The sequence below is a fragment of the Prunus dulcis genome, chromosome 6 (genome assembly GCF_902201215.1).
Source record: "Prunus dulcis chromosome 6, ALMONDv2, whole genome shotgun sequence".
NCBI lineage: Eukaryota > Viridiplantae > Streptophyta > Magnoliopsida > Rosales > Rosaceae > Prunus > Prunus dulcis.
The window spans coordinates 7,487,597-7,500,779 of record NC_047655.1 but is presented as its reverse complement, the minus strand read 5'-3'; positions in this window follow the sequence as shown (position 1 = coordinate 7,500,779).

Sequence of the window (13,183 nt, the reverse complement as noted above, 5' to 3'; positions counted from 1 at the left end):
AAGGCTTATTTACTGTTTCACCCTCTAAAACGAATGCTCAATGTCACTTTACCCCTTTAAATTGAAATTTTCTCACTTAACCCCCTGAATCTCAAAAAATTGTTGAAATTTTATCACTTTACCACTTCCATCCATTTCCATCCATGAAACCGTTAAGTGTGCTGACGTGGCATGGGCATTCTAGTAATTTTTGCTCATTATCTTCTCTCTCCCTCTCCCTCTCTCTCTCTCTCTTTTCTATCCTCTCCCAGACCCAACCTCCATCACACCACCCCCACCCCGTCCCCCTCCTTCCTCTTCACTCTTCTCTCTTCTCTTTGCCTTTTTCTCCTCTCTACCTCTCTCTTCTCTCCCCTCCCCTCCCCTCGCCAGACCCAATCCCCACCCCAAACCTAGCCCTCCATGGAATTACTCAACACACCCAACCACCACCTCTCAAAATTTAAAATAAAAAATTTCTCCTCAACAGCCACTCCCTTTCTTCTCTCTTGGCAAAGAGAGAGAGAGAGAGAGAGAGAGAGAGAGAGAGAGAAAAGAGGAGAGAGGGGGTGGGGTGCGATGGAGGTGAGATAAGAGATATGCAAAGGGAGGGGAGGGGTTGGGTCTTGGGAGGGGAAGGGAGAGAAGAGAAAGGTAGAGAGAAAAGAGAAGAGATAAGAGGGAGGATAGGGTAGGGGTGCGGTGCGATGGAGGTTGAGTTCAGTATTGGAGAGAAGAGAAGGGCAGACGGACAGAGGGAGAGAGAAGAGAGAAGATAATGAGCTAAAATTACTAGAATGCATATGCCCCATCAGCAGACTTAACGGTTTTGTGGATGGAAGTGGTAAAGTGAGAAAATTTCAACCGTTTTTAGATATTCAGGGGGTAAAATGAGAAAATTTCAATTAAATAGGGTAAAGTGAAACCGAGCGTCCGTTTCAAGTGGTGAAATAGTAAATAAGCCATAATTTAATGCAGCTTTGTTTTATGCATATTTAAACTTATAAGTAATGCTAACTATTTTTTTATATTAATTTTTTTTGTTATAGAGATGGACCAATTATATTGAATTAAAGTTAGGGAGAAACTCTCATGCAACATGGATATTACCATAATATGATGAGAAATAGAGCCACAAATAATACAAATTTACTTAACAACACAGAATCAGAGTCGCAGTAGCTCGTAGTTAAATACACACTAAGATCCTTATCAAACGGTTGACTACTTACAAATATAAATTACACAAATCAACAAAAAAAGCCTAATAGCTTGGTTGAAACTCGCTTCCTCAAACTTCGCCTTGAATCCTGCACAATCTATTAGGGGTATGAGAATTCTAATGCCCAGTGGAGTATCGTCAAACACCTTAAGGTCAGCTATCACAATTAATCAAAGTGTCATGCATCAAACAACACAAAATACATAAATTATGCAAATAGACGAGATAAATAAATTTGCATATGCGGTGATGCCATGAACTCACTCCATTCCAATCCTACTAATTCATACTTTAGAGCACCAAGTCTGCATGTCCCATACCATGCATTTTACCACTGTGGCTCCTAATATCCTAAAATATAAACTAGTGCCCATCTGTCTTTTCCCTCATTTCTCTTTTGTTTACGAATTTCTCAACTTTCACTTTTCATTAGAGGCCCTGCTCCCATCACCTGAATATATTCCACAATTTTTTTTCCAGATATATCTAAGGCCTTCTCGCACTCATTATATATACCTCGACCCAAACACAAATCTAAAACACAGCCGTATTTATGATGCATATGTAATGCCACTCAAACATCATTTATTTCTGCGGAATAATAATACAGATAATAACAATAATATTTCAAGTTTAATCACATGAATAATAATATTTACCCAACATCTAATGATATCCATGGAGAAACGTTAATAATAATATTCACATAACATCAAAGAGTATTTCATCGAGCATCAAATAATATTCACTGAGCAAAGCAACAATAATATTCATATTTATAGTACTATATATAAGCACCAAGATTAAAAGTGACATAACTCAATTATCGGGAAATCAAGAAATCCTACCTCATGTCTAGCTAACTAAAGTACCAATTTACCCTTCGGAAGTTCTCGGATTCGTCGAATCTATATTTTTGATCCAATTCTTGAACAAATTCAAATTCAAATTATTATTGAGCAATCTTCGCTTTATTTTACCTAAGACCATTAAACCTCAACTTAACACCTCAACCTTACGCATTTCAAACATTCTGCGTAAAAATGACAAAAATGACCCTGAGACCAACCCGGGGTTCAAAGCGGTCAAATCTCGTTCAAAATAATCTAACACTGTGTCCTATGCCCTGTCAACATCGAAATAAGGCCAACGACACCCGTTATCCAAAATTCACCATTTGGGTCATGTGGGCCCCACATCAACCAATACTTTAAACAAAATCTGCCTCCACATACAACCTCGAATTGACTCAAAACATATACCATCGAACTCAAATTAAGAAATTGAGTCAGATGAACTAAAAATATGGCTTTGGAGGCTGTCGAAACAGTCGCCACACGCCGAAGATGCAAGTGAGCTTGGCTACAGTTACTGTTCATCATCTTAAAAAAATATTTTTAAAATTCCCCCTCTCCCCCCCCTCCCCCCCCTTTTCTCTCTTTTTTTTAATGACTAAAACCCAGACTTTATGAGACAATTTGATCAACCAAAAGTTAAGAAAATTGCCGTGTTTAGTCCCTCTAGTTTCTAACCCAATAAACCACACTCAAAACGGAGCTAAAACGAAGGAGAAAACCAACTCCAAAGTGGGAATCGTGGCTGGTTTACTGCATAAAACAAATTTTTTTTCAAACTTTTGTAGCCACGTTTAACATAACCACCTTAACCAAATTCGATGAAACTAATTGTGTTTTGTTCCTTGCCAAGTCTAGTTTAAAACTCAACAAATGGCTTCCTCAAACACTCAAAGGATTGGGAGAAAAAGAGAGGCTGGTGGGCCGAAAATTTCCAGAAAATGTAATTTTTCAAATTTGGTTCTAAATTGTTTTCAACCATTCTATCACCCCCAAGTCGTTCCTAAGGCTTCTAAAGTTCATACCTATCATTGGAACTCAACAAAAACTCAAAATGAAACCAAAATCATAAACACCCACACTTGAAAAATTGCTCTATCCACCAACCCGAAAATGGAAATTCAAAACTCTTCTAAATCAATTTCACTATCACTCAAGTGACTCAAAAAGCTCTTCAGGGGACTAGAATCAATTTAAACACCCAAAAAAAAAATAAAAAAATTTCATAACTCCATAGCTCACTCACCTTAAAAGATTTTTTTTCCTTTCTTCCTTCTATGCTTCCTTCTCTTCCTCACCTAACTTTCATCTCCTTCCACCCCAAAATAATATCCTAGAGTAATCATCATTATCTTTAGCTTAGATTAGGTGATTGACTCCTCATAGCCTTCCAACTCACACATCAGACTAATGACTCACCTATACCAACTCATCTCCAAAATAATTGTGGATTTGAAAACTTGAGGCAATGGGGAAATAATGGGAGGAGGGTAGGCTGATGCCCTCCACATTTCAGATTCTTTTTTTTTTTGGCCCTACAAGAGTATTTTGGTAATATTCACAAATATGGGTAATTTGGTCATTTTGGCCCAAAATTCAAAAATGATTTCCTACGTGTTTGTTCAGTCGACTAGTATCGTACTACTTAAGATATAATGGTCTCACTTCAATTTCTTAAATTTGCTTTGAAAAATTTACAAAATGTTACGTAAGAGCATTTTTGTCAAACTTGAAATTAAACACACTTACTCCAAAATCACTTGATAAAATACCCATAATCATTCTTCACTATAATACTATTTTCAATGAAATACAAAAATCCACCTTTAATTTTTTGGGGGTATTACACCTAAATCAAAGATAATTCCCCTAATTAAATAGGAATTAATTAGGGTAATTAGTTGACCTAAGGAATATCCATTTTTCACATGTTGTCTTCTTATTGGCCGGTGAAATATGTGTTCCCACAAATGCCCCTAACTTCTACAATGTGCTTGTGAGGAATGGAGGAGATGAGAAATATTTATTGGGCATTCCAACTACATATCGGCTTTCTTATGTGAATTAAACACCTTTTGCGAGTTGGGCTCCCAACTGTAGTAGGCTTTTGACTTATTCTTGGAGTTGGGATCCTAATTGGAATAGACTTGTGATTCCTTCTTAACCTAGGATGCCCAATCTTCATAAATACAAGGTTTCTCTTCACTCATTTTCATATTACAAACTTGTTTCCTCAACGTTCTAGCTTGTGAGAGAGAGATCTCAAAAGATTGTACTGCTTGTCGAGGAAATGAGCTATCGTGCACACCAAGGTAGCTTAAAACTTTTTTTTTCTTTTGATTTTTCTTCATGGCGAGGACCGACTGGCTTAACTGGCTGGTTGTCTTCATGATGAAGCTGCTAGAGCTGCAACGGCAGTAGTTGGCAGCGGCTGCTACCGCAACTTTTTTTTTTTTTTCCTATCTTATTGCGACTGAAACTGCGTCTTGGAGAAGCAGTGAGGAATGCTGGCACTGGTCCGGGTTATGCTACAGCTTGAGTCGATGCTGTAGGATGCTACTGATGGTCGTCAGTTGCTATTGATTACCGTCGGTTGTTGCCCCTCTTTTTTTGGTACCGCAAGTCATATTTTTATGCGATTTAACTTGAAATTTTCTCCTTTTTGTAGCAGTTTAGCTATCATGTCTTTTGATTAGGGTAGCCGATCACCTAGTTCGCAAGTGCTTTTATACTTATGGGGTGGTTCTAAGGTGTACAAGAAGAGATTTTGTGGTGAATTTGCATCGTGCCTCAACTAAGGCTCACTTTTAGAAGTAGCGCACCTTCTATACTTCTGCCATACCTGATGACGTGCTTATCAGGGTAGCAAAACCTTTAACTGATGATGTGCCTTGCGTGGACCTTAACGATTTGAATTCAAGGATTGTCACCTTCCGTTCCTTCTACTTCTCATTGGGCCCCAAGCCAATCTACTTCAAACGTCTACTGGAAGATCATGTGCTTCGATAAATTGAATTCCTTCTTCAAGCTGGGCTTGACTGTGTGGGAGTTCTTTTACTTTTTCGAGGTGAGGCGTTACGAGAAGTATGCCCAAGTTTGTGTATGCAATGCCAAGCTGTTTGACAGTTTCAGCCAAGGAGATCATGTATGGCATGCTAATGTCTTGGATGTCAGCAGAAGGTTGGATGGTGAAGTAGGCAATGGTCCACTTGTTCCCCTCACCTACTACAATGGTATGTCAACTATGTTGATCTGCTTCAATTTTATTTGAATTCTTTGATCTGTGACTGACTGAAATCTTCTGTAGAGAAGAATATTAGCAAGAAGTTGGATCTCGAGCCGAACATGGCTAAGGTTCTCCGGGCCTTGAACATCCCTGCAGAGTTTCGCAAATAGCGCTGGTTATTGAGTGAGTATCAAAATGAGGCTGGTGGTCTGCCCTCTACCAAGGATGTTGAGAGGTGAAAGTAGTATGGCCCATAATTGAGATGATCAACCTGTCGAACTGGAGGAGTCTTTGATCGAACTCCTTGAAAAGAGGAAGGCTTTTCACATGTCCTCCAAAGATAAAGCTACACATTCGCAAGCAAGAGATGTGTCTCTGCTAAGAAAGAAGTCCAGACTTCCTTATATTATGATCAAGTATTCTTCGAAAGAGCGTCTCGTTTGCTAAGAAGACTCAATTGGGAGCTACTCCTTCATCGTTTGCCATGGCTAAACATCTTGTCGACGCGAATAGCAAGAAGATTGGTGGCATGCGAAATATTCGGGACATTTTACTAAAGTCTCTAGCTGCTAAGCTCAAAACCTGCCATATGGTCTGCAAAGAAGTCTGTTCCCGACCTATTTTGTATGCCAAGAAGCAAAGAGCTACTGAAATTCCTCACTGAAGTTCGAGTTGCCTACACCAATCAAGGGATGAGGGTCAAACTAAGAGGACTGCTTCTCTATTTATCGATCGCAATCCATTTGCCGACCCACGAGCAATCAAGCATGTGACTGATTCAGCATCTTAACTCTTTTGGAGGCAAGGATGGTTATGGCCAAAAAGGTCAAAAAGTAGTATGTTCGGGTGAAGGGTCCTTCAAATCCCCGAACAGCTGGTCTAAAGGTTGACAAGCCTAGCTATATAGGGGTGCATGTGTGTCTGATCTACTTAAGACGAACTTTCTGTTAAGCTTGTCTATTTGCGCCAAGCTGGTAGATCATATACATCAAGTTAGTGATCTTAACGCCTTCCCGAGTATTTCCTATGAGAAGCAAAAGGAAACGGCTATCATTTTGCTTTAAAAATAGGTAGTTTTTGCTGTTGAAGCCATCCGGAGCTTGTCTCTTATTGCCCTATCTTCTGCTTAGCTCGGTGAATTGGAGAATAAGAATATTGATCTAACTGACAAGTTCTCAGCCTAGTAGACCCGAAACAAAGATGTTTGAAATGAAGAAGAGCCCGGGCGGGCTGAAGAGTTCCCTTGCTAAAAAAGATAGTGAACTTAACTCTTCTGTTGTTGCCCTGCATGATAGCTCGATCATAAGAATGCTGACATAACCCAGAGTTATAACAAGATGCTAGTTAAGTTCGACGCATACTACAAACCTGCTGAACAATCCAAGTCTAAGGTTGTCATCGACGCATACAACTGGGCTACTTGGATTGTAAGAGTGGGGTAGCTCCTTGTCATTCCATTGAAGATGAAGATGTTAAGTTGTTTTGCCCTGACATGTCATTTGCTCATGGTGAGCAGATCAATGCTATGGACATAGAAACAGCCGAAGAGTTGGTAGCTGATGAGACTGCGGCTAATGAGCTTGTAATGTAAAAGGATGATTCCAAGGAGGGCGCAGTTGATGAAGTGGCGGCAAAGGTTGCGGAGCAGTAACTAGAGCTCATGAATAGACGGCTGCACCTCTTGAGCATGTAGCTGAGCAGGGGGAGCCACGAAGGGTGTAGTTGATCAGGCGGAAGCTGAGGAGGTCGATGATCAAGGGTCACCTGTCGAAATCTTACAATAGATGAAGACCCCTTTATCTTTTCAAGGTTTGTAATTTTCTTTTCTTTTTGTAATAATGGGTCTCAGTTGACCATATTTCTTTTGTTGAGCTTTGGCCAGTTAGTTACTTTTGCTATGAAGCTTCAGTTATTTCTTTAACTTCAATTTGCATTGAGTCTTTTCAATTGCCTGAGTGACTTGTTGATGCCTTGGTTGCTTTTAGATGGTGGCCTATTTGGCATGTGTCTCCTGGAGAACGTTTCATTGTAGTTGTCTTGCGTCTCCCCAAGGATGCTTTTGGACAGTGGTTTATATGACCTGCGTCTCCTAGGGGACGTTTTATTTGTAGTTTGTCTTGAACACTTCATCAAATGAAAACTTGAACTTGTATTCATGTTTGTTGTGATTACATCGCTTTATTGAATGGAAATAAATGGGATGAATAGAAAAAACATCGAAAGTAGCCATGCCTTCAACTGTGTTGGAGACAACTCGGTAGCTTGTTAGGGATAAAGTTGGTAAGCGGAGACTTCATGACAGAACCCGGCCCAAATTCCATTTTGGAATCTGAGCCGAACCCTTATGCGTATCCGACACCTGGCGGGTGTCGGGCACAAATGACCTAATTGCCCATCTTTTCAAAACTTAATTTCATTTTAGGTTTGACTTTTGCCGAAAATTAGGCAGAGTTTCCCCTGTAAGTCGAGCATTCCCATAATTTACACTTGTCAACAAGCATTTAAATATATACACCAATTGCTAGTATACATATATAATACGTTCCAACAGTTAAATACGTCTTAGGGCAATATCAGAGCAACTATACAGAATAAGTTATAAGTGTAATTTAACTATACAAGACCTTACATCAACAAAAGATATGGAGGACGGCGGACTCTGCTCGTTGGTGACTCACTGCGCACAAATTACTGCCTGGGGGCGCAAAACATTAAAAATGTGAGTGGACCAAAAACAAAGTTTAGAAAATAACATATGAACATACTAACCCAACTGTAAAAAATAGTTATAAAAACTTAAACAAGTTTTTCAGCTATACTCATACTGAAATCATGCATTCATATTTATACATATATTACCATTCACGAACTTATACAAAACTTAATCATGCTTAAAAACATTGAATGTATAGTTCATCCTACCACCTAGGTATACCTACTTATTTCTGTCAACTCCCTTAATTACTATCTATTCCTCGTGTCACCGTGGTGACACATCCTCGCAGGATTTAGGAAACACTCGGTTAGCCTGATTCGCCCTCCTCGCAAGACTCAAGGGACACTAGGCTCACTCGAGCTGCACCCCTTGCTCCCACAGTTCGAATATCCCTAAGCCTCGTGGGGCAAAAGTCAAGCATGCTGACTTAACCGAAGATAATACTTAATATACTTGATTACCTAAGGTGATTAAAGAAAATATAACTTCCTAGAAGGTTTGGAATAAACTAACTCCTCTAATCTTAATACTCTGCTGGCCTCCTACTTGATTTCTGAAGTCCTGACGTCCATTATTCTTTAAGTATTCACGACTCGGCAAAATACTTAATCTTAGCAACTTATGCTAGAAAGCCCTTGATCTATTGAATACTTATTCAAGATCAAATAATGAATTTAAATTGCATAAAATCATTTATAAAGGCAAAGGTCCACTCACTACTGGTCCGAGCTAGTTGGACCTCTTGAAGGTCCTTCCTGCGGGTCGGTCCGAGCCCGTGTGCCTGATTAAAACATTATGAATATTTAATTAATATTTCTGCTTGACATAGATATTTAATTACACCCTGACCCCCAATTCCTAAAAGTGCGTGCTTTAACTTTAAAGTCATTCATATGCCCACAAAAAGCTTTCCTCACATTTGGAATGGTTTGGAAGTGCCTCGGGGCTTAAAAGCGCTAAAGTCCCAAAAAGTCAACCTGGGACCCCGTGGGGTCCACGACCGCTAAATTCGGATCCGAAAGCTCCTAGAGGTTCTAATATACCTAGACACATGTCCCGAGAGTTTAATCTCGATCAGACAGTCGGATCGATCACGATTGTACAATCGGACAATTATTATAACCCTAGCCCTAGAGTCGGCATTGTCGAAGTATCTGGGTCTCCGATGTACGATCCGTGAAATCCTATATGGTCCTGGAATTACCTAGATCAACATATCTGAAAATAACTATGATCCAACGGCTCAAACGTATCGAACCCGAAAATCGCACAATATGAGAGATCCGTTCAGGGTTCAAACGTTGTCCGAATTGAAATCCGCGAGTACCTACGTGCTCGTGAGGACCAAGGGATCAATCTAGGACTGAATGTGGTCCCCACCATGCTGCCCACACACCGCCACACGCGCTGGCAGTGCATGGATGGCTTGATAAATTTCTGGCGGCCGAAAAAACTTCAAACCACCAGCCCAAACTCCTACTCTAGGTATAACACCCTATTTGGAACCACTTTTGTTCTTGGACCTATCTTGAAAAATGGCAGGAAGTGGCCGAAATTGCGATCCCAAAATCGGCAAAACTTTGAACCCAAAATCGAAATATCAACGCTAGAAATTCCTGAAATCCTACCCAACCATCAGCTAGAGCATGGGAAATACGTAAGAATCCATACCTTGATTGTTGGAAACAATGACCGGATGACGGAGATTGAAGGCCATAAATTTTCGAACGAATGGTTTCGTGGTTTTCTGGCAGGATCAAAGCGGCAGCAGGCGTCGGGGTGGGATGGGGTTGACGGTGTGGCTTGGCTGGTCGTTTTGGCTCCGATCTTGCAGGTTGGGGTGGTCGGTGGTGGAGGCTAGGGTGGAGGGAAGGGTTCAGCTGGAGCAAAAGTCGTCGACGGGGGGTGGATTTGACGCGATCTGTGAGGGAGAGAGAGAAAGAGAGCTAAAATTTGATTTTACCAAAATTACCATTTTGCCCTTCTAATTATTTTAATCGTATCTTCCTCGTTATAATTCCGATTCGAACCCACTACATGTCTACAGACTCATTTCGTCGCGCTTTACGCAATGGTGCAAATCAAAATTTTCAAATTCCTTCCCGGTCAAAAAATCAAAAAGTCAACTTTAATCCTACTAAAATAATTCGAGGGTATTTTTGTATTTTTCTTAAATAAAATATTAATTAAATATGAATTAAGGACCAAGTTATTACACTTCATGGGTAATACCTTCGGAGGTGATGAGCATTCCACTGTCTTGGAACTTCTTTCTTTTCCATGGTGTCAAGTGTATAGCTCCATCTTCCCCCCAGACCAGCTTATCATGTAAGGACCTTTTCAATTGGGTTTCATCTTCTTCAATCCTTGCGTTTGTGCTGAAATGAAAGCTTTTCTAAACACAAGGCCCCCAGGTTGGAATTGTCTCACTTTAGCTCTTTTATTATAGTAGGACATCAACTACTGCTGATAAGCTATTACTCAAACAATGGCCTTTTCTCATTCTTCTTCGAGTAGCTTAAGGTTAACCTTCATCTGCTTGCAGTTCTGATTAATGCTGCCTACCTCAATACTTATTGATGGAACATTGATATGTGGAGGAATAATTGCTTCAGTTCCATAGGCTAAGGAAAATGGGGTTTCACCGGTTTATCTTCTTTTGGTAGTGTAATAAGCTCACAGGACTCCGGGTAGCTTATCGACCCATTTCCTTCGGGGCTTTCCAATATTTTCTTTAGGCAGTCCAGCACAATCTTGTTGGATGGTTTCGATTGGTCATTGCCTTGCGGATATCTAAGAGTTGATAGGTGCTACTTAATGTTATACTTTGCAAAGAATGCGATGATCTGCTTGCTAATGAATTATGACCCACAATCGGTGACCAGCGATTGCAGGCAGCCGAACAAGTAGACGATGTTCTTTCAGACAAATCGCTCCATGTCGACTTCTTTGGTAGATGATAGAGCTTCGGCCTCGATCAATTTTGTAAAATAGTCGGTGGCGACGATCATCATGTCTTTTTTGGCATGTGTTGGTGGCATGGGACCCACTAAGTTGATGACCCATTTCTTGATTTAAGGAGATATTCTTATCCGAAATCAAAGATAATTCCCCTAATTAAATATGAATTAATTAGCGTAATTAGTTGACCTAAGGAATATCCCTTTTCCACGTGTCGTTTTCTTATTAGCCAGTGAAATATGTGTTCCCACGGTATGATTGAAGTTCAAATTCTATAGAGCCCCTAAAATAGCTTTTGCGGGTTTTTAACTAAATTTTAACTACAAGATAGGAGCATACTTGTAGATGCCTTAACAACCCAAGTTGTTGAACTTGGATCTAAGCGTCCTTATAAAATTTTCTATCATTATGCAACAAATCTCATAAAAGTAAATAAGATTGGGCCTCCAACGATCCAACTGCGCGTAAAAGTGAATAAGAGTCACATAAATATTAGACAAAATTGTAGCAATGGTCCCTAGACTAAGACCAAACTTTACTTTTCGTCCCTTATATTGTTAAATTGTTACGGTGGTGTTTCAATTAGATTTCACGTTGCATCATTAATCTTTTCGTCAACTTAGTTAAATTTTCTGTCAAAATTAAAGGCAAATTGGGAAATTCAAATTTTTTTTTCCTCTCTCTCTTTCTCTCTCTCTCTCTCTCTCCTCTCCCCTCCTCTGCGCTTTCACTCTTCCCTCTACAATTTCTTCTTCCCCCAGCACCCAAGAACCCAGAACCCCAGCCCCCATCCTCTACCCCAGATCTAGTCAAAACAAAGAAGCAGAGGTTTGATGGGTATCTAGATGGGTCGCTTGCATTGTCCGTCTCCTTAGTGGGAGGATGGATTGCTTTCCATCACCTTTTGGGTTTTTGGCTGTAATGAAGATCGCTCCTCATACAAGTTTCAATTTCATGTACCTAGCTAAGTCATGCTTGGCTGATGAACAAATAGAAAGGCCATTCTTTTTTGTGAGCCAAGAAATTGTGGGGGTAGGAAGAAATTTGGGTGGGTGAAGAAATTGGTGGGGGGAGAAGAAATATGGGTAAGAAATTTGGGGGGGGGGTGGTGTGGGAGGGAGCTCCTATATCCAATTTATGATATGTCAATACGATTTCCTAGCTTTTTATGAATGATATATAATATTTTGATTGGCTCATCTTCTTCAACCGCAACAACAAGGACAAATGCCATCCTAAGACCAGTAGGCTCTCCCATTTGTGAAAAACATTACTCACCAACATATGGGCTGGAGAGAGAGAGAGAGGAGAGAGAGAGAGAGAGAGAGAGAGAGATTTGAGTTTTTATTTGATTTTATTTAAATCTTTGTGTGAAAAGACATCTTTGTCCATGCCAAGTAGGACTTGTCATTGCCATGTCATCATTTTTAACGGAAAAGTTGACTAAGATGATGGAAAGGACGATTTCTGAAAGTGGAGGCATAGTTAAAGTACCACCGTAACAATTTAACAATATAAGGGACGAAAAGTAAAGTTTGGTCTTAATCCAAGGATCATTGCTATAATTTAGCCTAAATATTATTACTGTTTCACAATTATGCAATCGAGCCACAACAACATTTGCCTAGTTATGATTTTAAATATTAAAAGTACCCACTTCATAAACACTCTTTTCTTTTTGTGGCCAACATTAATTTTCCCGCTTAGTCTTAATCAGCCGAATTTATGTTGTTGATTAGAGTTTACAAGGACCGGTACTTTATCTTCTTTTTCCTCTTCTAATGTTCCATGATTCTATTTGTTTTTCTATGTTTCTTCTTAGGAATTAGGGTTAGTGTATGAAATTTGCTAACTAGAGATGATTTCGAATTTCGGGTTCACTATTAAAACAGTGAAATTTGTTAAATTAACACATAGATCATGCCTTTTTATCATACAATAATGTTATTATTCTTGTGAATCACATATAGATCATGCCTTTTTTGTTTTTATCATACAAGAATTACATTCTTGTGAAATAGACCTCAACAGGGTAACTGACCATTATAGCAAATTTATTTTTGGGGTCAAAGAATATACCACTTTAGCTTCAAACAATAGGAAGGAACACAAGAATTTCTTTGGTCAATTTTGAAAAACCAATTCTAGCAAATAAAATTTCTCTAGTTAAATCCCAAGGACAAAATGGTTATCAAATAAAAAATTAATTGACGGTTTTGTCCTCC